General features: G+C 43.5%; 3 non-coding genes across 3 annotated transcripts; 2 read left to right on the top strand and 1 right to left on the bottom strand.

The window, feature by feature from the left end:
- Positions 1-21,023: 21,023 nt before the first annotated feature.
- trnaq-uug (transfer RNA glutamine (anticodon UUG)) lies at positions 21,024-21,095 on the bottom strand. The gene has a single exon. It is a non-coding gene; the product is annotated as a tRNA-Gln (tRNA).
- A 1,822-nt stretch (positions 21,096-22,917) lies between these two features.
- Positions 22,918-22,989, top strand: trnat-cgu (transfer RNA threonine (anticodon CGU)). The gene has a single exon. It is a non-coding gene; the product is annotated as a tRNA-Thr (tRNA).
- Positions 22,990-24,362: 1,373 nt separating this feature from the next.
- On the top strand, positions 24,363-24,434 carry trnap-agg (transfer RNA proline (anticodon AGG)). The gene has a single exon. It is a non-coding gene; the product is annotated as a tRNA-Pro (tRNA).
- The last annotated feature ends 637 nt before the right edge of the window (positions 24,435-25,071 follow it).

Below are 25,071 nucleotides of genomic sequence, written 5' to 3'. Positions count from 1 at the left end.
CACCAGCATCAACCACAGCCTGGGGGGGAAACAGAGATGAGAAATATAAGAACCCAGAAAGCACAAATCACACAATAATATTTCTTAATAGCAACTAATGTTACTACAAATAAATGTGCTTTGACATACCCAGATGCTGAGGATACACCAGGCTGTGGCATGGAGGTGGTGGTAGCCTCCTCCTCACAGAGGATGAGGACTGGTGGTCCTCCTAGCCACCAAGCTAGGCTTTAATGCAGCAGAGTGCACCCCACCAAAGGGAGATTTAGTGAACAGGAGAGGAGCAGGACACTGAGTGGCAGGCTGGTAAAGCAACATTACATGATGTAACAGACACAGCATTTGATGTTATCTGTGTGTATTGAAGCAACTGTCACTCATTAAACTGCATGATGCTATATAATAATGTCCATAGTAAGTAACAGGCTAACACTTTACCTTCTCATAGAGGTCATGCCACCTCTGCTGCCTAGGAGCTGGCCTGCAGCCTCCAGCAGGGCAAACACCTGAGCTGGCAGCCTGCTCATCCACTCATCTTCTCCCATAGCCGTGTGGTTATTGCTCATCTAAAGACACTGACAACAATAAAAAACGCTGAGCATGCAATAATGAACAACGCGCTGTGACGCCGCTGCACTAAATAAACAGTTAATATGCGAATACATACGCGTCCACAGCGATCGTGTAATATAAAGAACACCTGCTCCTGGTTTTCAAATAATGTACGGAAGCGCTGAACTGAATTATGTTTTCTTTATGTCACTATAACGTGATCTTATCACGTTATAACAAGCTAGCGGCTCATCGCGTCCTGTCATGCTATAACGGGATGAGCCGCTGTTTTACAACGTGACAGCGTCTTATCACGTTATAACGATACAAGACGCTGTTGTAAACCGCACGTTTGCAGTATTTACTTACTTTTTAGACGCGTCGAATCCTTCGTCGTAGACGACCGACTGACTGGAAGCGGTTGCTATGGACTCGCTACGTCATCCAATGTAGAATGGAAATGCGCGCCGCCATTGGCGCTGTCGAGCGTCGTCGCGCCGCGCGATTGGATGAAATCCAATCTTACATTGGACGGCGGCGTACGCGATAGGCCGAGGAGATTGGAATTGGACAGACTGTCGTGAGCCAGGTAGCGCCATCCGGGCTCTACATGTTGTTTCAGAGACTAATTCTGTGCGCACAGGTTAACTGAAACAGAGAGCAATCATTAAGGATGAACTTCCTGTGTGTGCAGACCATTGACAGTAAAAACTATGGACAGAGCTTCCGTGACATCACCCGTTTGTTTCTGAAGAGCTCGGTGGGAGGTTCCAGGACGTTGATGACCGCCGCCATGTTGGCAGCGTCATGTCCGCCAAAACTCCAAATATGGACAAAAAGGGGGAGCACGAGCGGGGTTTAGGGGGGCGGGCGATCGTGGAAGCAGGAAACTCACGTTGTGATACGTCAACTGTCTGTCACTCAAAGCGGCAACGCCCATAATTATGTGTAATTTTAAGTCAAAATACCATTGAAACGAGTGAGTTGTAAAAAAATTCACCCCCCCTACAATTGACACTAGAAGAGAACCTATCATCTGAGACCAGAGTGGTTTTTTTTGTACCAGGCTGTAAACATGTTTTTTCTGCTGTGAAGTCGGCCATTTTTACATGGGAGTCTATGGGAAATGACTCGCTTTTGGAGCCAGCCCCCAGCAGTTGCGGCGTGAATTACAAGTTTTGACACTTCCGCATGGGCTTCAACTTTGTGGTCCTATACACATAAAGAATACATACTTACATACTTATTACCTTTATTTACCTTTTCTATAAAGCTAAACACAACACTATGAATTTGTCTTAAATTAGACAAAGATTAAAATTAAAATAAAAAATATTAAATTAAATAGAGCTGTCAATAATAACACTGACACGCGATTCTTCCTGTCTGGCAGCTTTATGCAGAATTCAGCAAAAATAATTATGTACAGAGGTACAAGTGCTGGAAGTACATGAAATGTACATATACACATGTTCGGTTTTATCTTCATCTGTCTTAAACAGGTTAGTCTTCAAAATAATGTGTTCAAATCAGTAAAATAAAGGTTTAGCTGAAAATGCTGCACTAATATAAATAGAATAACATTCCATTCAGAAATAAACAAATGCATTTTCATTTCACAGTCACACATGTAACCAACTTAACCTCATAACTTCATATAAGCGTACTTACTCTCTGGTTATGAGTCTAGCTTTAAGGTAACACAGACAACATGAAATTGAATGAAAGTTAGCAACATGCTATTACACGTTTCTCTCGCTTTGTGAACACTTGTAAAACATAAACAAATCTAACAACACTGTCTGCAGTCACTTAAGATACTAACAGAACTAACAAAAGTGTTTAATCATATAAGGCCACAGTTACAAGAGTTTCTTTACCTGAAAAGGGAAGAGCTGTCAATAATAACACTGACATGCGATTCTTCCTGTCTGGCAGCTTTATGCAGAATGAAGAATCACCTGTGAGCTCCCCTTTCCTGCCTCTGCAGGCATGAGCAATCGATCAGGACCAGGCCAAGCGAGCCGCAGGCCACAGATCAACCGTTCAGGCAAATCTTCTCTTATCAGTTCACATGAAGCACAATTTTCCCCACAAAACCCACAAATTCTATTTGACAGATTCCAAGAATCAGGTAAAATCAATCCATCACACTTTTCTACTCTCTTCTCTAGGAGGGACCACTGTAATGCAAACATGTTATTTGCTGATTCTGGTGTTTTTAGGTTTTAATTTAAATTCCACAAAATAATTTATTTGCATTCAATTATTTTTGATTGTAACCATATATAATTCATACTTCTGTCTGTGTTCTAAGAGTCTTAAAATATGTGGTTTCCTTTTTATTTACAGTGTGCATGTCATGTGACGTATGAACGTACAGTTTGTGCATATATATAAACAGTTTGATTTCCAGGTTGATGCAGCAACAGCTGCTGCTCTGACACCATTGTTCATGTCTTCCTCTCTCTGCACTGTGTTAACACACCTGAATGCTGCAGAGCATCTTCTTCTTTCCTGCTAAATAAATAATGGCCCTGTGGTCTGGTGGTGTCGGTTCACCTTGGACAGCGATGGACAGGAGGACAGGAAGGTCCGGCTGCTCTCAGCTGGGACCTGTGTGTGTCTGGGTGCACACACACCTGCAGTCTGCCCACAGTTACTGACGTAGCCACTCCGTCACACCCCAGCTGACACATGACCGCACCAGGTGGCTGCTGCTATGACAGATGGTGGTTGTCAGCATTCCTCGTTAGTATAGTGGATAGTATCTCCGCCTGTCACGCGGAAACCGGGGTTCGATTCCCCGACGGGGAGAAAGACTTTTACCAGCAGATAGGATGATACTGACCCTGTACATTGCTGCTGCAATAGAAAACATTTCCCAGTTTGGGATAAATAAAGTATTTGTTCTGTTCTGTTCTGTTCGTCTTGTGTCTTGTGAGCTTTAGATTATATTATTTCTTGGGCTCTGTGCTCTAAGTGTCTTAAAAATATGTGATTTCCTTTATTTACAGTGGTGCATGTCATGTGACTTTACTTATGCAACATGTATGATAATGTTCTGTCTCCTCTCATTTCCAGACGTGCAGCCAAAAACATGTGCAGTGATGATATGTGACGGTATCATCATGGTCTCAGAGAGAAGAGCTGAGTGTGTCTGTTCTGATCTTTGTTGTGTCTCTTTTCCTCTGTAGTTTCTGCTTGTTGCTCCGTCACACGCCCTCTGCTGGTGAGCCGCGTCATTACACACAACCTCTGCTGCTGTCAGACTGTATAATAACCACTTCTGATAGGTGCAATATTCACACACCACAGTGTACAACACATTATTTATTTAGTTTCTGATGCACTATGTACAGTTTTCTTACAGACCACTTCTCCCTCCACTCACCTGTGCAATAACTGTTCATATGTAAACTGTTGATGATTCTATTCTATATTTTATTGGTAGTTTATTTTATCATATATATCTTTTCTTAACTTATCCTTTGCTGTCTGTACCTGCTGTTGCAAAAATGCAATTTCCCCATTGTGGTTCTAATAAAGGTTTCTTAATCTTAATCTTAAGACTGTCTGGAGGACACACAGAGTGGACATGGGTCACAGAGTGCTGCTGCTGTTTGTGTCTCTGCAGCATGGGCAGCTGCTCCTGCTCCACTCGTCACCGGCTGATTGTTCACACCTGTGATCAGTCATCAGCCAATCCTGCTGCAGCTTCCATCTAGTATATGTGTCCAATGGAAGCTGAGCAACATGTCAGCTACACACATAGAAACACTACACATAGTTTGTCATATAAATAACATGGATTGAATCATGTTGTACAGTCAATGGAAACAAAAAGCACTGAGAGTGGTGCTGGTAGTGCAGCAGTGGGTGGAGGCTGAAGTGCTGCCACCTAGTGTCAATATTTGGTATTACTCTGACTACATATTCCACCTTTAACTCTCTGCCATATATACTGTGCCATGTGTGAAGTGATAATAACATGTGAATGTGAATTTATTGTAAAGAACTTTACTTATTATCCCTGTTATAAGTGAGCAGTGTGTGTGTGTGTTTGATGGAGTGTGTAATGTCTGCTCAGTGTTACTGATGCTGCTGTGTGTGATCTGAAAACTGATCAAACTGTGATGTGTCTGATGCTGACAGAAGAATCAGAGGTCAGACAGTCGGATCCTCCTCTGTGACACCTTTAACATCATATCAGAAATCTCTGTCTGCTTCTGGTACATGCAGCTGATCACCAGCAGGGGGCTCACTGCTTTGCTGTCACTCAGTGTAACAATGGAACTGTTAGAATGATGGTGCGGCTCACACAGGTGTGTGTGGTTGAGGTTAATCAGTGCAACAATGTCAGCTTCTCTCTACAGACTGTGAGAGAAACAGTCTGACTGAAGACAGGAGGAGGCAGAAATGTCACTGTGTGGATGTCAGCTGCCAGAAAACACCACAGAAGAAGAAGAAGAGGCAGAGGAAGAAGAAGAACAGAGAGGGGGAAGTGTTTGTGGTGACAGTGGATTGGAGTAAAGCTCAGCTGCTACAACAGAACAGTTTCTGAACACATGTGTAGCCACCAAAACTACACCTGGTACAACAAAGGATCACAGTGAGTGGAGGACCAAGGCTGGAACCAGAGGACCAGAGCTGAGCTCTGGAGGCCAGAGAAGTCCTCCTGCAGCCTCTGCTGAGTTTGTTCCTTTTGACCCCCTGTTCTTTGTTCTTGATGATCTTTTTGCAGTGTTTTGCTGATTTATCTATGTAATTATATCATGTGAGGATGTTTTGACATAGCAGATCATCATTTCACTGTGATTCAGATCAAATTCAGATCACAGAAAGGCCTTCCTGTTCTCACTTCAGTGAATGAATTATGGTTTTGTATATTCATTGGTCAACAGTGGTGGAATTGTAACCTTTTAAATGGGATTCTGTTTGGTTACCATAGAAACCACTGAGGAGGCACTGATGGCTGTGGGGCTGTTGGGGTTGCTGCTGCTGAGTGGAGTCGTTCTGGTGGTCATTATGATGGAGATGCTGCAGGGTTCGTTGTGTTGGTGGTTGTGATGGGATGGTGGTCCCTGATAGGGGTGCTGCCGAGTGGGGTCATTGTGGTACAGGTTAGGGGTGTGAAGTGGTCCCTCTCAAACCTGCAGTAGAAAGTCTTGAGGTCGTCAGCAGTGGGGGAGGTCGTCTCCTGTGGTTTGTGATCTCCACACTGATGCATGGTCGTTAGCAGAAAAGCTGTTTTTCAACTCTTCTGAGTATTCCCCTTTTTGCCACCTTGATTTCCTTGGTGAGAGGGTTTCTGGTCTGCCTGTACACTGTCAGAAAAAAGGGTACAACTGAGGTCCATTTTTGTTCCCTAAGGTACAACTGCTGATGATTTACCCTCACAGGTTCCAAGCTGATCCCCATGGTACTTAAATGTACCCTTTTGTGTCAAAATGGTACATTTAAGATCCAAAATGATCAATGGTCGACATCTGTACCATTTGTTCCACAAACAGGGGTACAATGACAAGGTGAAGCTGTCAGTGACAGTTGGGGGACTGTATGGTTTGTGCACCAGAACTGGGAAATTTAGTTTGTTCACACTCTTATTTTTAATCCCAAATTTCCAATATTAATCCTAATTTCCAAAATGTAGGTGATGCAGTTGGACAAAATTTAGTCACACAAAAATAAAATAAAGAAAATCAGTGGTATCACACATTACTAATATTTAAGCTGAACCCAGCTACAGAACCTATTAAAATTTTACAGTAAAAAGCCCAATTTCAAAAATGCTAAATATTAAAGGGTTGAATCACAATGATGTGACCAATGACCATGTGACCAATAACGGCTCACACAAGCGCGTTCCTTATGCAGCAGAGGTCTTAATCGCCCTCACCAGTTCGCGCTCAAATTCGAGTTGGAGCTCTCTACAGAGGAGCTCCTTCAAAAGCCTCAGGAAAGTGGCAGCTTGGCAGAAGAAGAATTTCCCTCTGGGATTAATACAGTATCTAAAATAAAAAAATAAAATAAAAAAAACTGTTTCCAACAGATGAGTGTTCCACACACTGATTGGGACAATCTCATCAACACCTTTGAAGATCCTGACAAGATCTGCTCCTCATTGCTGACCTTCAGGGCTGAAGACAGATTTAATTTGGGCTTACTATTTCTGTCCTAGAACTTTATATTTGACAGACTTATTTTTCCTGTTAAGAGGAAAAAGTTACTCATCTGAAACATGTGGGTGCAGGAATTGCTTTTATCCAAGAAACACATCTCAGGAGTTTGGATAATGCTCATCTTAAATGTGGGTGGGTGGGTCAGCTATTTCACTCAAACTTTCAAGGGAAAGCTCGGGGTGTTGCAATATTGATACATAAGGATGTTTCTTTCACGCCTTCTACAACACTAGCCGACTCAAATGGCCGTTATGTTACTGTGACTGGCAAACTCTTTAATCTCAAAGTTATTTTAGCTAATATATATATATATGCTCCAAATTTTGATGACCCACAGTTTTTCTCCAGCATCATTAAATTGATCCCTTGTTTAAATTCACACCTGCTCATTATGGGGGGAGATTTTAATCTGTGTCTGGACCCAGGGATGGATCGGTCATCGGTTAGGCCTGGTTATCCCATATCAAAATCTGCTAGTTAACTTTATTCCATTGGAGACCAACTCCTTGTTGTTGACTCTTTTCAGTTCCTCTCTAACTACCACACAGCTTTACAAAGCTAACAAAGTTCTATTCAGACTCATCCCAATCCAGAGCAGTTGTTCCACAGTAACACCTGCAGGAGGACGTCATCACCCAGTATGTGACCTGCACTGTGAGCTGTAAGGTCTTATACAGACAGGTGTGTGTCTGTCCTCATCAGGTCCAATCAGTATCATCAAAGACAGCTGGACTCAGATGAAGGTTAGAACCATCTGAAGGACGATCAGAAGAAATGGACGCACCTGAGTTCAGTATATGAGAGTCACAGCAAAGGCTCTGATACTTAGGACCATGTCATATTTCACTTTGTCTTTTTAATACATCTGCAAACATGTCAACAGCTCTGTGTGTTTCTGTCAGTATGGGGAGCTGTGTGGACATTAATGAGGAAAAATGAACTTCAATGATTTTAGCAAATGGCTGCAATATAACAAAGTGAAACATTTAAGGGGGTCTGAATACTTCCTGCACCCACTGTACACATAACAAATGAATGTGACTGAAACAACAGCTCTGTGTGTAATATAAATATACAAACTAATGTGATTTGATCAGAACATTTTAAAAGATAGTGATGATCTGTTCTTATTGTCTAAACAGGAACAGTTGAAGCTCAGCTTGCAGCCCCTGTATCTCAGGCTTCTCAGCTTCTCTTCAGATGTTTGGACGTTTCTGCTGGAACCTCTCATTTAATGACTCACATTTAGAACTTCTGACTTTATGTGGAGGAGGGATTGATTTTGGAATGAGGAGGCTGCAGCCTGCGATTCCACCACTAGATGTCAGCATTGCACAGCATTGGTGGTTCAGTTCAGATTGAGAGAATGCAAAGAGTGTGCGAAGCTGTCATCAAAGCAAAAGCTGGCTGCTTGGAAGAATGTCAAACATCAAACATATTCTGCTTGGTTTAACACTGTTTGTTCACTACATCATTCCACATGTGTTCCTTCATAGCTCTGATGTCTTCCGGATGAATCTACAATGTAGAAAGTCATAAAAACAAAGACAAACCACTGAGTGACTTTTGACTGGTACTTGTCATCATATGTCCTAACCAGCAGGGGGAGCACTGATCATAAACTCTCTGTCTCACATGTTATTGTCATGTGTTTTTATGGAAGATGATGCTGACTGTTGTTTTCTTGCTTCTCTCTGTAAACAGCTTGTAAACAGCAGCTTCCCTGAGGGGAAACTCAGCTAATAAATGATGCTGTAACCTCTGGGACTTGATCTGCTGGGTGGGAGTCCACTACATTATCCATCCATCCTCATCCATCCAGCTACACCCTCCCTCCTAAAATGCAGGCTGGAGGATGCGGGCATCGATCCCGCTACCTCTCGCTTGCGCTTACTGCATCGTGCTAGTCGAGCCAAAGTAAGCCCAAAGTAAGCCCACATTAGCCAATCACGTTCCTTTCCCTGGGCTTACTTTTGACCAATCACGTTCCTTTCCCTGGGCTTACTTTTGACCCTTCCTCGTGAAAACGGTAAGATGAAGTTTACTTCACCTTATTTAATTTACTATAAATCGGCCATTGTCTGTTCAGATACAGTCTGTACCTTAAGAAAACAAAACAGGCCGACATAGCGATGTAGCGATTGGACATTATATAGCACACGTTTTCTTCGACGTACCCGTCAACCTCTAAATACCGACCAAAAAATGTCACTACCATTGATCACTATCGCTGTCATGGCCACCCGCTAACAGGCTATACGTGCAATTGATTCTCTGTAAACTGGTAGATATTGCTCTATTGTTCGTTTTATGTAATGTTCACATAACATACTAATATGCATGTAATACCTTGTAATGGTGTAAACCGCTCTTTGTAGATGTAAAGTAGCCTACATGTAGGCTAATCCAGGAGGTCATTCACTATCTCTATAAACTATAAACGTAGGATATTGATCAGTTCAGAAATTCCAGTTTTAACATTAATATAGTAAAGTTAAGGATTCAGACATTGGGGTTTTCAAAATACATCAGAATAAATCAAAATAGAATACTTTTTACTCTTACAAATTAAGTTATGTTATGATGTTAAAATGGTTTGTTTTCAGGTGGGTGTTTTATTACAATCCCTCCCCTTTAACAACTTACCTCTACAAATATTTAAATAAAGGTACAATACAATAGCTCAATGAAAATAACATGGTTTTGCTTTGTAGGAGACACAGTAGTACACATTATCATAGTAATGTGAATTACTTTATCAATCCCTGTGGGGAAATGAAGTAGCTTGTTAAACAGATTGCGGTAATAGTGTTGTTCTGATTTTCATTTCAGAAAATGTATGCTTATCCGGTTTTTAAGCGGCAGTCGGCTACATCACAGCGTCTCCTCATGGCGCCATCAGAGGAGGCGATGCGAATGCAAAATGTGGAATCTGGAAGGGCCAAACCTGAAGAGGAAGTGCTGGCGGAGGCCAGAACTTTTGTGAGTGTAAACGGTGGAGACCCCAGTGACCAGTTTTTGGTGCTTGCTCACTGCAAGCTCCAGTTTGGGAAGTACCAGGGCCAGAGATTTAGATGGCTCCTGGAAAACTCTCTGGGGTATGCATTGTATTTGATGGACAGCATATCTAAAGAGACGGTGCAGGCAAACCCCCTGTCACAAAATAAGCAGCTGTTCATCCAGTACACATCTCTTATTAGAGAGATGGCAGAGGAACTGGAGAAGTTTAAAAGAAAGCAGCAATTGCAAGCAGAAGCCCGGGAAACTGGAGACCAGGGATGTTTGATGGTAGAGTTTGGAGACTTCAAGGGCCGGTCCATGAAGGACGTCTATGAAGACCAGAGCAAGGAGGCCCAGGCTCTCATCAAGTACCTGATCAAGGCAGATGCCAGGCCCAAAACCCTGCAGCCTCCAGTGCCTCTGCACCTACACCTGCAGCCTCCAGTGCCTCTAGTGCCTCTGCACCTACACCTGCAGCCTCCAGTGCCTCTAGTGCCTCTGCACCTACACCTGCAGCCTCCAGTGCCTCTGCAGCCTCCAGTGCCTCTGCACCTACCCCTGCAGCCTCCCACATGTCTGCTCCTTCACCTGCTGCCATCCAAACTGGTGTGTGGAAGACTGGCACTGTGAAAGCACTGTTGGCGCGTGGCAAACATTTGTGTCCTTCACAGCTGGCTAAAAAACTGATGTCACCAGTTAAACCCTGTGAGTGTAACTGTGTAACATGTACTGTATATGTATTCAGTTATCATTATGGCAGACTACACAGACTTATCCACTTGCTGTTTCCAGCCCCAGTACCGCAGTGCACTCTGCCAACAGAACCCCAGCCAAACATTTGGCACAAAGGCCGCTCTTCCCTACTGGTAAGTAACATCGTACATTGTTTGTCCTTGTGTCTTGTCAACAGTAATAATTTTATTAACCTATTAATAAATGCTAATAACATTTTATATTTGTGCTGCAGGCACTTCTGTTGCCCCTTCTGGAGCGGGTGACTTTGCTGAAGACGATGATGAGGAGCTGGTATCTGCAGTGTCACAATATGAAGCACAGCAGAATACAGGTGTGGCATACGACACAAATGCAAATATTATGAAAATGTTTAGTGAAAACACACTGTGAAGTATTATTTTTGAGGAATAAAAAATCACTGTTTTTTCAAATATTTTTGTTTACAGTACAGGATTATGTCGCATCAAGCTTCAAGCGGGATGCATTCTTTGAGTGCACCTCTTCAAAACCTCAAGGGTATCCAAAGGTGTTGGTGTTTTCATTTGTGTTTCCCGTTGAGAAACAATCATTGGATAACATTTTCACTAACATCACTTGCTTTTCTCACTCACTATCTGTCTAATCCCCTGAACAGGACGGAGGAGATTCATTGTTTTAATGATCACAGTAACTGTTTTTCATCACTGCAACTGTGTGCACGCTTCATGTCTGTGGGCATCACTACTTTATACTAAATTCATCACAACTTATTTTCTTTGCTCTATTCCATCTAATCCTTTTCAAATACAGCTCTGGAAAAAATAAGAAACCACAGTGGTCTCTTATTTTTCATGTCTAACTATTAATTATAATCATAATCTATTAATGCTTGTCCAAATGTATGCTGTGCAGGCAGATTGTGGACTGCGATCAAATACAACAGTCATCCTTATATTATTTTTTTCTGCATTTCTCCTTCAAAAGCTCCAGCCATTGCTCATTCAGAGGCCCGTGCTGGTCCGCCTCTAGTGGTAAAAATACCAGACCCTCCACATCATCAGCCACCTACTGAGCTCCCTCGTCACTGGAAGGATCAGCTTCCACCTTTCCAGCAGGAGTGGATCCGTAAGACCCTCTTCAAGGCCAACCTACACACTGGCAAGCCAGAGCTAGTGCCCCAGCTGAAGCTTTGGTGGCATCCTCCTCAGCCCCCTCTCATTCACAGTCAGCTGCCCGCCTCACCTGACCTCTTCTTCTGTCGGCCCCTTTTTTTATGGATGCCGCTGAAGATGTGGCAGTTCCCTCTTGTCTGTGTTCGCCCAGACTGTGGTAAACACAGACTAACAGCGGCAGGACTGTATCGTACTGTGCGCAGGGTCTTAGACATCGACGGGTGGTATGACCTTGCAACAGAGTACTTGGAGTGCAAACGCTGCACAAATAAGTATCCAGCCTGGTCCGAAGACATCTTAGGACAACTGGATATGGGCCACCGCAGTCAGTTTCCCGCTTTATTGACATACAGGTAAGTCATAATTAAGATCAAACATTATTAGGTGCTTTGATTTGTGTTATTGTTTAACCAAAAACAGCATTTGTGTTATTACACTGGTCTTTCATTAGATACTCATGTGACAACCGGGTGGTGAGGATGATGAGGGAGAGGACATTGGGCAACAGTGTGACTCAGCTTCACAAGAAGTTGATGGAGCAACATGGTGAGGCATGGACGCAGCGTGTACTGCAGTACCTCACTGCCTGTGAGCCATTTGCAAAGTCCTCCCTTGTGCAGCCTCCTGTGTTCCTTGAGCCTCCTCCCTTACCTGCCATACCTAAACCTAAGTGGCTGTTAGCTGTATACGCCAGGGATGTTCTGGGGCGACTGCATGAGGTCAAGGCCAAAATTACATCTGTCTTTGGGTCTGTGCTCAAGATTGACTCCACTAAAAAGGTATCACAGCATTTTACCTATACAGAATGTTGGCCAGATATAAATATGTTTGCGTGCATAATGAACACTCTGTTTGACCTTTTCCAAATAGGTCACAAAGAAACTCGCTGGGGCTGCTTCAGGGACAGCTGCTTGGTGCACAAATGTGGGAAATGAGCACGGCCAAGTCCTTGTCTCTGTGCTCACAGCTGCCGAGGGACATGGATTGGATGCCATGGCAGCTGGCCTGATGAAGCGCTATCGGGAGGCAGGACAGATGCCCCCAAAAGTGATGTATGTGGACAGAGACTGCTGCAGTCAGCATGGCCAGTCTCGTGTTAAGGCCATGTTTTCAGAGTGGGATGACCTCGAAGTGCGCCTTGACATCTGGCATTTTATGCGGCGATTTGCTGCAGGTGTCACAACAGAGGCTCATCCACTCTATGGAGTCTTCATGGCACGTCTGTCCACGTGCATCTTTGAATGGGATCCAGAGGATGTCGCTGCTCTTCGCCGTGCAAAGGAGGGGGAGCTAGCAGCAAAGAAGACCGGCCACCTCTCAGAAAAGGCACTCAGTGCTCGCATTACCCGGAGGGAGTTGGCACTGCACTGCCGCAGGAGGACCAGAGGGATGGAGGAGACCACCAGCCTGATTGGATCACTGATTGATCACTTTGACAGTGTGGATGGGAAGGACACTCTGGGAGTTCCTCTACTGGACCATGATCGGATCCAGCAAATATGGAAAGAACAGCAGAAACATGTACTGTGTATCCAAGACCCAGAGAACTTCCCACTCTACATTAAGAAGGGGACACTGAAGAAAGGTGGTGTGGAGCTGTGCTGCTACAGGTGTGCCCGTGGCTCTACCTCCCTGGAGTCTTTCCACCTCCACTTGAACCGCTTCATCCCAGGTATCCCATATGGATTACAGTGTCTCTTTAAGTATTATAAGCACTGTAACTGTTTCCATTACTTTAAAGTAATGTCACATTCTACAGTAATATTACAGTCCTTTTCTGATGTCAGAACAGATCTTATCTCACAAGAAACTAATTTAATTACTTTTCCTCATTAATTCTGGTTATAATGATGATTTTTCATGTATTTACATAACTCTATTGCATGTAACCTCATAGTACCTCAAATGTAGCACATATCTTGCGCGTGTGTGACCCTTTTTTTCTATTTTATTTAACCTTTAGGAACCAGTGCCAGTGATGCACATTTTCAGGCCTATCTCCTTGAAGGCTTGATGCGATGGAATGAAGATCGGATGGAAGAGGCTGTAAAAGGAGCCTCTTCCATCCGATGAGAGGCTCCTTTTACAGCCTCTTCCATCCGATCATATGGCAGTGCCCTGCGAGAGGCTGTGGACCAGCTCAGCCGAGTTGTGTTTGGGAAGCCCTGGGATGAGCGCTACCGCCCTCCTGGAGTATACACAGGCAAGAAATACTCATTTAACACTAATATAAATAATTTATTCATCAATCCACATTTTTGTATTTTGAAACATTATCTGTATAACCTTTTATGTTCTGGACAAAATATTAAGAACACTTTCTTTTTTGTTTTTTTCTTGTAGGTGAATTGCTGGGGGTGGAGTATCTGTACAGCCAGACAGGCAAAACATTGACTCCAGTGCTCCAGAACCCTGAAGAGGAGGACAGGTTGGTGGAGCAAATAAATGACGAGGACCTGCAAGATGAGGGATTTCAGGAGGAGATCATGGAGGACATCACAGTATCAGTGCTCTGTGAGGATGACCCCTGCCATGATCTTCAAAAGAGCCCCCCATCTTTGACAACCAGTCCTCAGGCCTCTGCTCCACCCCACCCATCCACGTCCAGTGATGGAGAAGGACAGCATCCTGCCTCTGCCTCCTTAGTGCTGTCACAGCCGTCTGACATCTCTCAGGCTGCACTGGATCCTGGAAGCAGTCCATCCAACGAGCCTCAGGTAAGACATTTTAATGGCCTTTTAACTTTTGGTCAGCTTTTATTGCACATATATTAACATTAATCTGCATTTACTAGGGAGCAGTTATTGGCCCTGATGGTGTCACTGGGTGGGACAAGGTCCAGGAACTGGCTGGTTACCTTGTGGGTCTTCGTGAGGCTTCTTACCTCACTGAGCTGCAGGTGACAGAGGCCTTCCGGCTGTGGGCAGCGCTCCCTGATGGTGACAAACAACGGGTTAACTACCAGCCTCGACATCAGCCTCGACTGACACACGGCCGCTTTAAGGCACCAAAGCGATCTGGAGTCACCCCGGGTGTGGAGAGTGTAAAACGGTGTTTGATTGGCCATCCTGGGGGGCCAGCTCAGTGGCCTAGTACCAGCCGCTTAGTTGAGGCCATATGTGTAAAGCTGTGTGCTTTACACAGGTCAACAACCAAAAAGGCTGGAGTGAGCAACCCCAGGTGGTCTAAAATCCTCACCGATTACCACCACATCCGAGATTTGGCTGCAGGCTGATGGAGGAAACCACGATCCAGCTCTTTGAGCTAAACCAGCGGACACTCATTCAGTGGTAGGCAGGGTACACTATTTGCCTCAAATGAAGTAAATACTTCTAAACACATATAATAAAAATGATGTATTTTCAGGTTTCAACGGCGGCAGAAGAATCAGGAATTGAGTGTCCTTAATCAGGGACCGGCTCCATCTGCCTCAATTCCTGTGGCTCAAACCCGGCTTACTGCTCCGAGGGAACCACTGGATGAAGCACCAGTCACGTCAGGCCCAAGACACGCATTTGTACTTCCACCAAATCAGGAAGGACAGGCTCCTCCTCTGCGGCCTGGTCGCCGGCGCATCAGGGAGCGCCCCATCACACCTGCGCCCACAGTACCTGGTCCCACAGCATCAGAAACTGCACAGCCTGTTTCAGCAGCTGGGTTAGGCACGTTAGTTCTGAACCCAAACATGACTGTGCCAGTGGTGATGGCAGCTTCTGGTACTGCAGCATCCGGTGCAGGCGCAGCCCCGCTTCTTCCTGTGTCTGCTGCTCCTCTTCCTACTGTGTCCCGTTTCACTCAGAGGAACAGGCGGCGGCGGGCTCTGGAGGAGGAGAGTGGAGTCCAAAAAAGGAAGTATGTGAGAAGGGTTACCTTCAACACATGCAGCAAATGTGGGCATCCTAAAACAGCAGAGTTTGGCCACAGTAGATATGGTAATGCCACATTTTGCTCGCGTTCATCCAGTGGAATGTCTCTGGATGAGTGGCTGCGCCAGCAAAAACATCCACAGTAAACACTGTATGTTTGGCCTGTATATATTGTATATAAGCAATTTTCTTATGTTTAAATCAACAAGCCTGTCTGTCTTTATGCAGTGCTGTTGAATGTTATTGTATAATTGTACATTGTGTAATATTTGACCTAATATTTGACCTGTATATGTTGTATATATTTTCACATGGGTGAATGAGCTGAATAGTATTTTATAGTCCTGTATGCAGTGTGTGTGTGTGTGTATTCACTTGTATTTGTTTTATATTTGTTCTGATAAATCATATAAACATTTAAGATTCACTCACACATATTATTAAACCATAAACAGGTAAACATCACAAGTCATTGGATGGGGCATATCATGTTAAAGCCAAAGTAAACACTAAATAAACTAAAAAACATCTGTTGATATTGTAATATATTTAAACATATCTAAACTAAGCTAAATCAATCATTAATTATTTTACGCACGTTGTGGGTTTTAAACATTCCAACAACTCTATACATTGTCGCACAGCTGACGGCACAGACTACGGGTTCGAGTCCAGCCCATAGCAGATGATTTGTTTCATATTTCACTTAAACTCCTTTATAATGAACAGGAATATTGCCTCAATACCGCTACACGAGACGTTTGTCCGCGCACAGCGGGGCTCCACATTTTTCTCAACTTTTTCCCTTGCGTGCGACAGCGAGAAAATCGGACCCCTTCTTTAGCTCAGCGAGCGCTCTACCATTTGAGCTAATCCCCCTTGTACAAAGGGTCAATTGCAAGTCTGAGGGTCCAGGGTTCAAGTCCCTGTTTGGGCAGAACACTTTGTACTCCCTCTTGCTTGTACTCCCCTTCCCTCTCTGTTAATGTGCTTGGACAGAGCTCTGTGAACAGCCAGCCTCTTTGTGTCTTGCCCTCCTTGTGCAAGGTGTCAATGGTCGTCTTTTGGGCAACTGTCAAGTCAGCAGTCTTCCTGTGGTTGTGCAGCCTACCGAACTAGACTGAGACCATTTAAAGGCCTTTGCAGGTGTTTTGAGTTCATTATCTGGTTAGAGTGGCTCCAGGTGTCTTCAATATTGAACCTTTTCACATATTCTCATTTCCTGACCTACTGAATGTGGGTTTTCATTGGTTGTCAGTTATAACCATCAAAACTAAAAGAAATAAACACTTGAAAGTAGAATATCATGAAAAGGTTGATTTATTTCAGTAATTAATGACTACAGCTGGACCAATGAACAGACTGTGGACTTCTCCATAGACTGATCTGTGTAGATAGGACACCAGGATTACTGTCCAAACAAAATGTTCCACTGAGATTTGAACTCAGATTGCTGGAGTCAGAGTCCAGAGTGCCTCTCAGTGTGACAGTGGAAAACACGCCTCCCTGCATTACTTGCTGCTGCTTCTTCTTCTTCTTTTAGGTATTTAGCTGGCGGTTGGACTGGACTGGACTTGACATTACTTGCTGCGCATGTACAGAACCGAACAAAACACACGCCCCGAACCAAAACACATTTACCGAACGGTTCTGATTTTTTTCCTGAACAGTCCCATCCCTACTTAGGACCATGTCATATTTCACTTTGTCTTTTTAATACATCTGCAAACATGTCAACAACTCTGTGTTTCTGTCAGTATGGGGTGCTGTGTGGACATTAATGAGGAAAAACGAACTTCAATGATTTTAGCAAATCGCTGCAATATAACATTTAAGGGGGTCTGAATACTTCCTGCACCCACTGCACATTTTTCCATCCTTGAGATCGCACGTTTCTCCCTCGTCAACGATCCTGAACTGCTCGACTTCTTCTACATAATAGCTGTCAAGGAAACAATAGCTTAGCATTATACAGTGAGATTGTGTGGATGTGTTATGTTTTTTTGTCATTGTTAAAAATGACTCTAATTTGTATCACATATTTTGTGTGAAACCATATACCTGCCATTGCCAAGAGTCAAGGATGCAGATATGAAGGAGAGCATCAAGTTCTCTCACTATCAGATCACCAATGGGAACCTTGTCCTCCCATAAACTTTAAAAAAAAATCACAAGTACAATAACAATGTCATATATAAATATTTTTTAATTTCACTGCATCAAATTGTTTTTTAAATAACTTCAGACGTAATTAGACATTGAACATTTTTTTTTCTTCTTTTGAAATATTTTTTAACATTTTAAGGCAATCACTGCAGATGACATCATGACGCATTTTGCAGACATGGGCCCCACATTTGGCACAGTGTGCCCCACATTTGGCACAGTGGCTCCACACACGTCTGCGCTGGAAGCACAAAGTGCACTGCTTGCGGCTTTTAGATGGCCCTGGCCCTTCTTTTTCTTCCTCTTCTTCTTCTTCTTTTCCTTCTTCCTTCTTCCTGAAGGACCAGGTTTTCTGGCTGTTCCATGCAGGATCGACAGCCACAAAGAGTACAAAAGCATTGAAGCAAGACATGTCCAGCATGTGATATAAAATGCACATTGGCCCTCTCGGTGTCTTGCGCCGGCACGAGTATGTACCACACATCTGAAAAAGAAATGCTCAGATGGTTTGAATACATTTACACACAACCTTCTTATTATGAAAAAGAGTCTGAAATCTTCCAATAATATGTAAAATATGGAATACAATTGAATAAATAGTATGGCTATATCAGACAATCACAATAATACATAATAATACTACATACAAATGTATTTACTTAACATGTACATAAGTAAATAACTTGGGTAATAATTGATATGTTGCTTACCTGGTCCAGGTGGTCCACAGCTCCTTTGGCTTTGCTGTAGTCCAGGATGATCTGGGGCTTTAACTTACCAGACTCCTGGAATACTGGCTCCCCGTTTTTTGTACTGCGGAGGACCACATTCTTCGTACATACGACACTGCTGTCCAGTCCTGGGTGAATGCAAAGCAAGAGGACAGCACCTGTCTCTGCTTCACGGTGAGCAGCTGCTGGGGGAGCTCTGGCTTATTTTTTCGCACTGTCCCGACCAGAGCAATCTTGCCCTTTTGGAGCTCTGCAGCCAGGGGGAAAGATGTAAAAAATTGCCCGCAGTCACTGTGTAGCCCTTTTCAGTTAAGATAAGATAAGATAAGATAAAACTTTATTAATCCCGAAGGAAATTCTTAGCTGAAGGACCACCCGCATCCCCTGGTTCCGTTCTCTGGGTGCTGATGCGGCAGACCTCTGTGTACAACTCCAATCTCCATGCATAGGAGGTCTGCACATCACTCAGCACCCAGATTTTTAACCCGTACTTGGCGGGTTTGGAGGGAATGTATTGTTTGAACGAACAGCGGCCCCTGAAAGGGACCAGCTGTTCATTAACACATACATCCCTCGCTGGGTTATACATTTTTGGGATGCAGGTGGTCCATTGGGTCCACAGATCTCGCACAGGAGCCAGCTTGTCTCACCTGTGGCGCTCTGGCCAGGACAGTCGATCATCAAATCACATAGCGAGGTTGATGGAGGAAAACCTTTTTTGGGACATCTTGGCTGCAAAAATGACCCTCCCTGTTGTTTCATCCCAGAGGCTCTTCATGGACTCGTGTCTGGACCGGTACATGCCGCCCAGGATCAGCAGCCCCAGGAATTCACGCAGCTCCTCAAGATCCACATCTCTCCATTGTGGCACTGAATGCCTTCAATGCTTTTGCTTTTGAAAGGTCCACAGCTGCGTGGTAGCGCTGCAGTGTCTCTCTGAGTCTTTCTTTGTGTCTTTGCTTCTTTTTAATGTCCCGGGCAGGAGCAGGTGAGTGATCGCAGTTCCGCCGACGTCACAGGTTGAGGGAAAAAAGGGCAATCGGGCAGTTCAACACAAATTTTAGAATTCAAATGTAAATGTTCAAATGTCTGATCCATCACCAGAACACTGGGAAACACATTTACTACCCTTTGTGTCATCAGGGACAAAAATGTCCGCTTCTAAAAACTGCTCTAAAAACTTAACAGATTCATATTTTTCTGCATAAATATGTGGAACAACTTCAGGACTGCTCAGAACTACCAAACATGACATCATTGGAGGAGTTTAACGCTTTAAATGCCAGGTAGATTGCATGATGCAAATATTTCATGTAAAAATGCACAAAACAAGTTATTGTACAAGTTGGGAGGCTCAGGCATTATTTTATATCTGTCATGTCAAAGTTTATCCAAAATATTGAGTTGGAGTTATTAGTGTTTGTGTTGCAGCAGTTTTAAATGGTGTTTTCCACTTAGGTCCATTAACTCCTATTATAATACTACATTTTAATATCAGAGCCATAACAACATGGAATCATGCATTTCTTAATGTAAGGGTTTCATTTGTGAGGACATGTCAAAGTTCATGATCATAAATTCAGCTTCACATTCTTCATTTCACTGCTTCTAAGACAAAAACATGTTCTGACCTGAAATCACAGTCAGTGATTCAAATGAAAGTGAAACATCATCAACATTTAAAGCACAAAGTTGAAGCTGCTGTCACTTCCACACACTCTGCTTCTACACACAGCACAGACTCACTGAGGAACCAGAACCCAACCAGAACCCAGCATGTAGAGGCTGAGTGAATGTGGTGCTGAAGGTGTGGAGGTGGATCAGTGTGTCAGAGGAGAGTCTGTAGAAGGACAGAGTGCCAGCAGGACAGTCCACATACACTGCTGCTCCGTCAGAGCCAGAGGAGGAGGAGATGAGTGTTTTTTCTGTTATTGTGACAGACAGAGTAACCACGATCAGAGCAGCTCAGACTCCAGGACTGATTGTTTGCTCCAAACCTGCAGTCATCACTGTTTCCTTTCCTTCTGATTCTTCTGTAACTCACTGATATATGAACCCCTCCTGTCCTCTGAAACTGTTGTGTGGTCCCACCACCACCTCTCCTTCAATGGACAGCATCCAAGCACTGGGCTTCATCATCTCAACTGAAATGAAGAGTTTTTTTCAATTTCACATAGATGGCGGAAAGAGTCATCTATGTGAAAAAACCATCAGCTCTCACCTGTTTACAACTCTGTCCTTTCATCCCTTCCTAGCAGGTTTCACCCCCATTTAAACTCTAATGATGGGCTATCAACTAGTCCTGCACAAGTCCCTGGCATAGTTTCTGGCTATACATGTTACACTCTATACAGTGTGTTATACAGCTATAACACACTTACCGTACATTGCAGCAGCTATCCACTGATGTTAGCATTAATGTGCTAGTTAGTGTGTGTGTGTTGACAGTCTGCTATAGTCATCTGGGTGGAAAGACAGCATTTCTCATCATCTATGGAGGCTTGGGATACAGTTACAAAATAAATCTAGTCAATGCATATTCTAATCTAATCTCTAATCCAATTATTTTACACCAACTACTGACTGTTGACTACTATGACTACTGTTAGATTAGGACACCAGTATTACCATCCAAACAAAAGGTTCCACTGAGATTTGAACTCAGATCGCTGGAGTCAAAGTCCAGAGTGCTAACCATTACACCATGGAACCTGCTTTACATGGATCTTCTTCTCCTCCTCTACCCAGCGAGACTGTCCTCCATGAGGAGACTGTCCTCCATGTCTAGATAAGGCTTGTCCTGTCCTGTGATTTTTGTGACTTTTTATTCCCTGAACACCCTGCTTTGCTATCCTTGGGATAATTTTTTGACATGGAGCTAATAAATTGGTCGCTCAGTGCATTGGACAACATTTTCTCACAAAGAAAGACATCACCGGGAGAACCCCTCTGCCCTGAAGGGACCCTAGAAGATGTGGAGGATCTATTCATCTATTGGACATTGGTAGCTGCTGAGCCATGTGGCCACGCCCACATATGACGATTTGGGGGTTTTAAAAGGTGCACAGGGGCTGATGTCATGATAGAGTAAGAGGCAGGTAGGATGAACAAATCAAGAAACACAGCAGCTTTCTCTATGGTGGCGAAGGGTCAACTTCATGACGTTGCCCTGCCCACACGGTGTAACATGCATTTATGCTTGCATTTCAGAATCAGAATCAGAAATACTTTATTGATTCTGATTCTGAAATGCAAGCATAAATGCATGTTACACCGTTATAGCCGTGTAACACCGTTAAGCTATAGCTTCATAGCTGTAGTTTCAGCAGCCAGTTTAATACCGTTCATGTCTATATTTGATATAACAGACATGATATATTGATATAACATCCTTTAATGCTTTTGTTGCTTTATTACTTGAACTTTTGTCGCTGAGCTCCGATGCTTTTTGATGAAGCATTTTAGCAACAGACTGTTGCACTGTGTCCGTCTTTATTGTGATGACAGCTCCTATTTCTTCACACTTTAGATGTTCCTAAAAGTAGAGTGTGCATCACACACTGTACAGTATTTATCAAGTATTATTGTTCCTCCAGTGCACCATTTCTTCTGTATAATTATTATTAGCAGTTATTACTGAAGATCGATGCCCCTACAAATATTCCAACTTACTGTAAATTCAGTTGTAGGCTGATTCATCACTGTCATTTCTCCATTGTTGTTGATGGATAACCAACTTTAGATATTTTTAATGAACAATAAATGCCCTGAAGCTCTGAAGTGTATTGTTTTTACACTGCACACCTGGTTGGATCTTACAATGGTAACCTAAACATCACAGGAACTATACAAGAACAACCTCATGGAGGCTTCAGTGGTGTTTGTAATAAAACACTATCCTTCTTTTTTCACAAACAGTACAATACAGCACATGTGACGCCACAATGAGCAAAGCAGAGACCGCAGACCACGTAACACGGCGTTACTATGCTGGAAAAAACGTGTCTGCCTGTGAGCTTCTGTTATGTACTGTAGCATCCTAACTTCCATCCTTACAAACCACCTGTCCTCTGTTTAAAATGTGGACATTATTGTCCTCAAAAGACTGACTGTCCTTTCTCTTTGAGGTGAAGATGGACTGCTGAGTGTTGTCCTGTGGATGTGTCTCTTCTGTCCTGTGCTCTTTACCTGTGGGGTGGCTGTGGGTTTTTATTGACTAATAACATATCAGTTCTAGAATGATGTGTGTGTGTTTGATGTGATTTGATGTGTGTGTTTATCTGGTTTTAGGGGTCAGTGTGTGTTCATCCACACGCGGCCGCCTGTGTTGATGTAAATGTGTGTGTCCTGTTAGCCATGATCATGCTGAGACAGAATAATGCTGGAAAAAGCTCCCAGCTGTTAGACCTGAAGGTAAAGCTGCATGCTGTTGTGGTTTCTCTGAGTGTAGGATCACAAGACTTCTGCTGTTTTATGTTGTGTGTGTTGATCACGATCAGTGATCAATTCAGAAGTTAAAAGAAAAAGCCGTGGTGGCGTGGTGGCCAAGTGGTAAGGTGTTGGTCTCGTAAACCAAAGATCATGGGTTCAATTCCCATCCATGCCTTCAAAGATCTGTAGGAGGTTCCTTTTAAAGAAAGACAAAACCCATTGAGAGTAAAAACTATAGACAGAGCTTCCGTGATGTCACCCATTTGTTTCTGAAGAGCCGTTCTGAGGCTCGTGGGAGCCGCCATGTTGGAAGCATCACGTCCGCCAAAAACTCCAAATACGTACAAAGAGGGGGAGCACGAGTGGAGTTTGGGGGCGGGCGATCATGAAAGCAGGAAACTCGCATTGTTATATGTCAGCCTTCTGCTGCTCAAGTGGCAACGCCTATAATTATGCAGAATTTTAAGTCCGAATATAATTAAAACGAGTAAGTTATATAAAAAAAATCCCCCCCATACAATTGACACTAGAAGAGAACCTATCATCTGAGACCAGAATGTTTTTTTTTACCAGGCTGTAAACATGTTCATTCCTGCTGTGAAGTCGGACATTTTAACATGGGGGTCTATGGGAAATGACTCGCTTTTGGAGCCAGCCCCCAGTGGTTGCGGCATGAATTACAAGTTTTGACACTTCCGCATGGGCTTCAAGTTTGAACCCCGAAGGTTGCCGTCTGACAACACCACACAAAACAAAGATGTGTTAAACTGTGTGATCGTTGGCTGGAAGCACTGCTTCATGAACCTGTGTTTATTGTTCATTAAGCTTAGAGAAGTTTCAGGAGTATGTTTGAGGAGTAAACTGATGCAAGTCCTCACAACAAGTGTATTTCACTGCACAAACACACACTCAGCTGATGTGTCCCAGGAAATGTCTTTTTGTCTGACGTATTAGAAGATTCTAGATTCTAGATTCAACAACTAGACAATTAACCCCTGCTGAGACCCCCACAGGGTTTCTGTGGCTGTATCTCCCTCATTCTTCATCCTATGTGGATGAAACCTTACAGTCATGCTGAACATTTGACTCACAGCTGATATGCTGAAATGCTACAGACACTGCGCCACCTACTGGCCAGAGGACCTGTCTTTTGTTTAGGGGCCTTAAACAATTTCCCTCTGGGATTACTAAAGTACCTAAAATAAAAAAAAAATGTAAAAAAATTTCCCAGAATGCGTAATTTAATCCAAGTCTTCAAAATGGTGGAACAAACATTTCACACATTTCATTTCAGATCCTTTATTGTTCTGGAAAGAAAACCAAAACAAAGTCCTGACGTCCCATTACAAATATCATGGCAGCTGTTCATCCCTCTCCTGACGGTTCTCTTCCACCTCCAGTTTGTCCACACTTTCCGAGCTTTCCAAGCACATGTGACACGCGTGGTAGATAGGTCGCTAATTCCAGACAGCTATAGCGCACAGTAGTCTTTTATTCATTTACATTTCAGTTTCAGCTGCTGACACATGAAGATCAGAGGGCACACATGGCTCGTTGGTCTAGGGGTATGATTCTCGCTTAGGGTGCGAGAGGTCCCGGGTTCAAATCCCGGACGAGCCCTGATGTGTAACTATTTCATTGGAGACAACTCCTTGTTGTTGACTCTTTTCAGTTCCTCTCTAACTACCACACAGCTTTACAAAGCTAACAAAGTTCTATTCAGACTCATCCCAATCCAGAGCAGTTGTTCCACAGTAACACCTGCAGGAGGACGTCATCACCCAGTATGTGACCTGCACTGTGAGCTGTAAGGTCTTATACAGACAGGTGTGTGTCTGTCCTCATCAAGTCCAATCAGTATCATCAAAGACAGCTGGACTCCACCACTAGATGTCAGCATTGCACAGCATTGGTGGCTCAGTTCAGATTGAGAGAATGCAAAGAGTGTGCAAAGCTGTCATCAAAGCAAAAGCTGGCTGCTTGGAAGAATGTCAAACATCAAACATATTCTGCTTGGTTTAACACTGTTTGTTCACTACATCATTCCACATGTGTTCCTTCATAGCTCTGATGTCTTCAGGATGAATCTACAATGTAGAAAGTCATAAAAACAAAGACAAACCACTGAGTGACTTTTGACTGGTACATTTAAAATGTCATCATACCTTTCCCTGGGCTTACTTTTGACCAATCACGTTCCTTTCCCTGGGCTTACTTTTGACCAACCAATCGCGTTCCTTCACTGTGGCTTACTGAC

The sequence above is a fragment of the Parambassis ranga genome, unplaced genomic scaffold (assembly GCF_900634625.1).
Source record: "Parambassis ranga unplaced genomic scaffold, fParRan2.1 scaffold_21_arrow_ctg1, whole genome shotgun sequence".
In the NCBI taxonomy this organism is placed as follows: domain Eukaryota; kingdom Metazoa; phylum Chordata; class Actinopteri; family Ambassidae; genus Parambassis; species Parambassis ranga.
The sequence above is the reverse complement of the archived record's forward strand: the minus strand, read 5'-3'. Positions and strand labels throughout refer to the sequence as shown.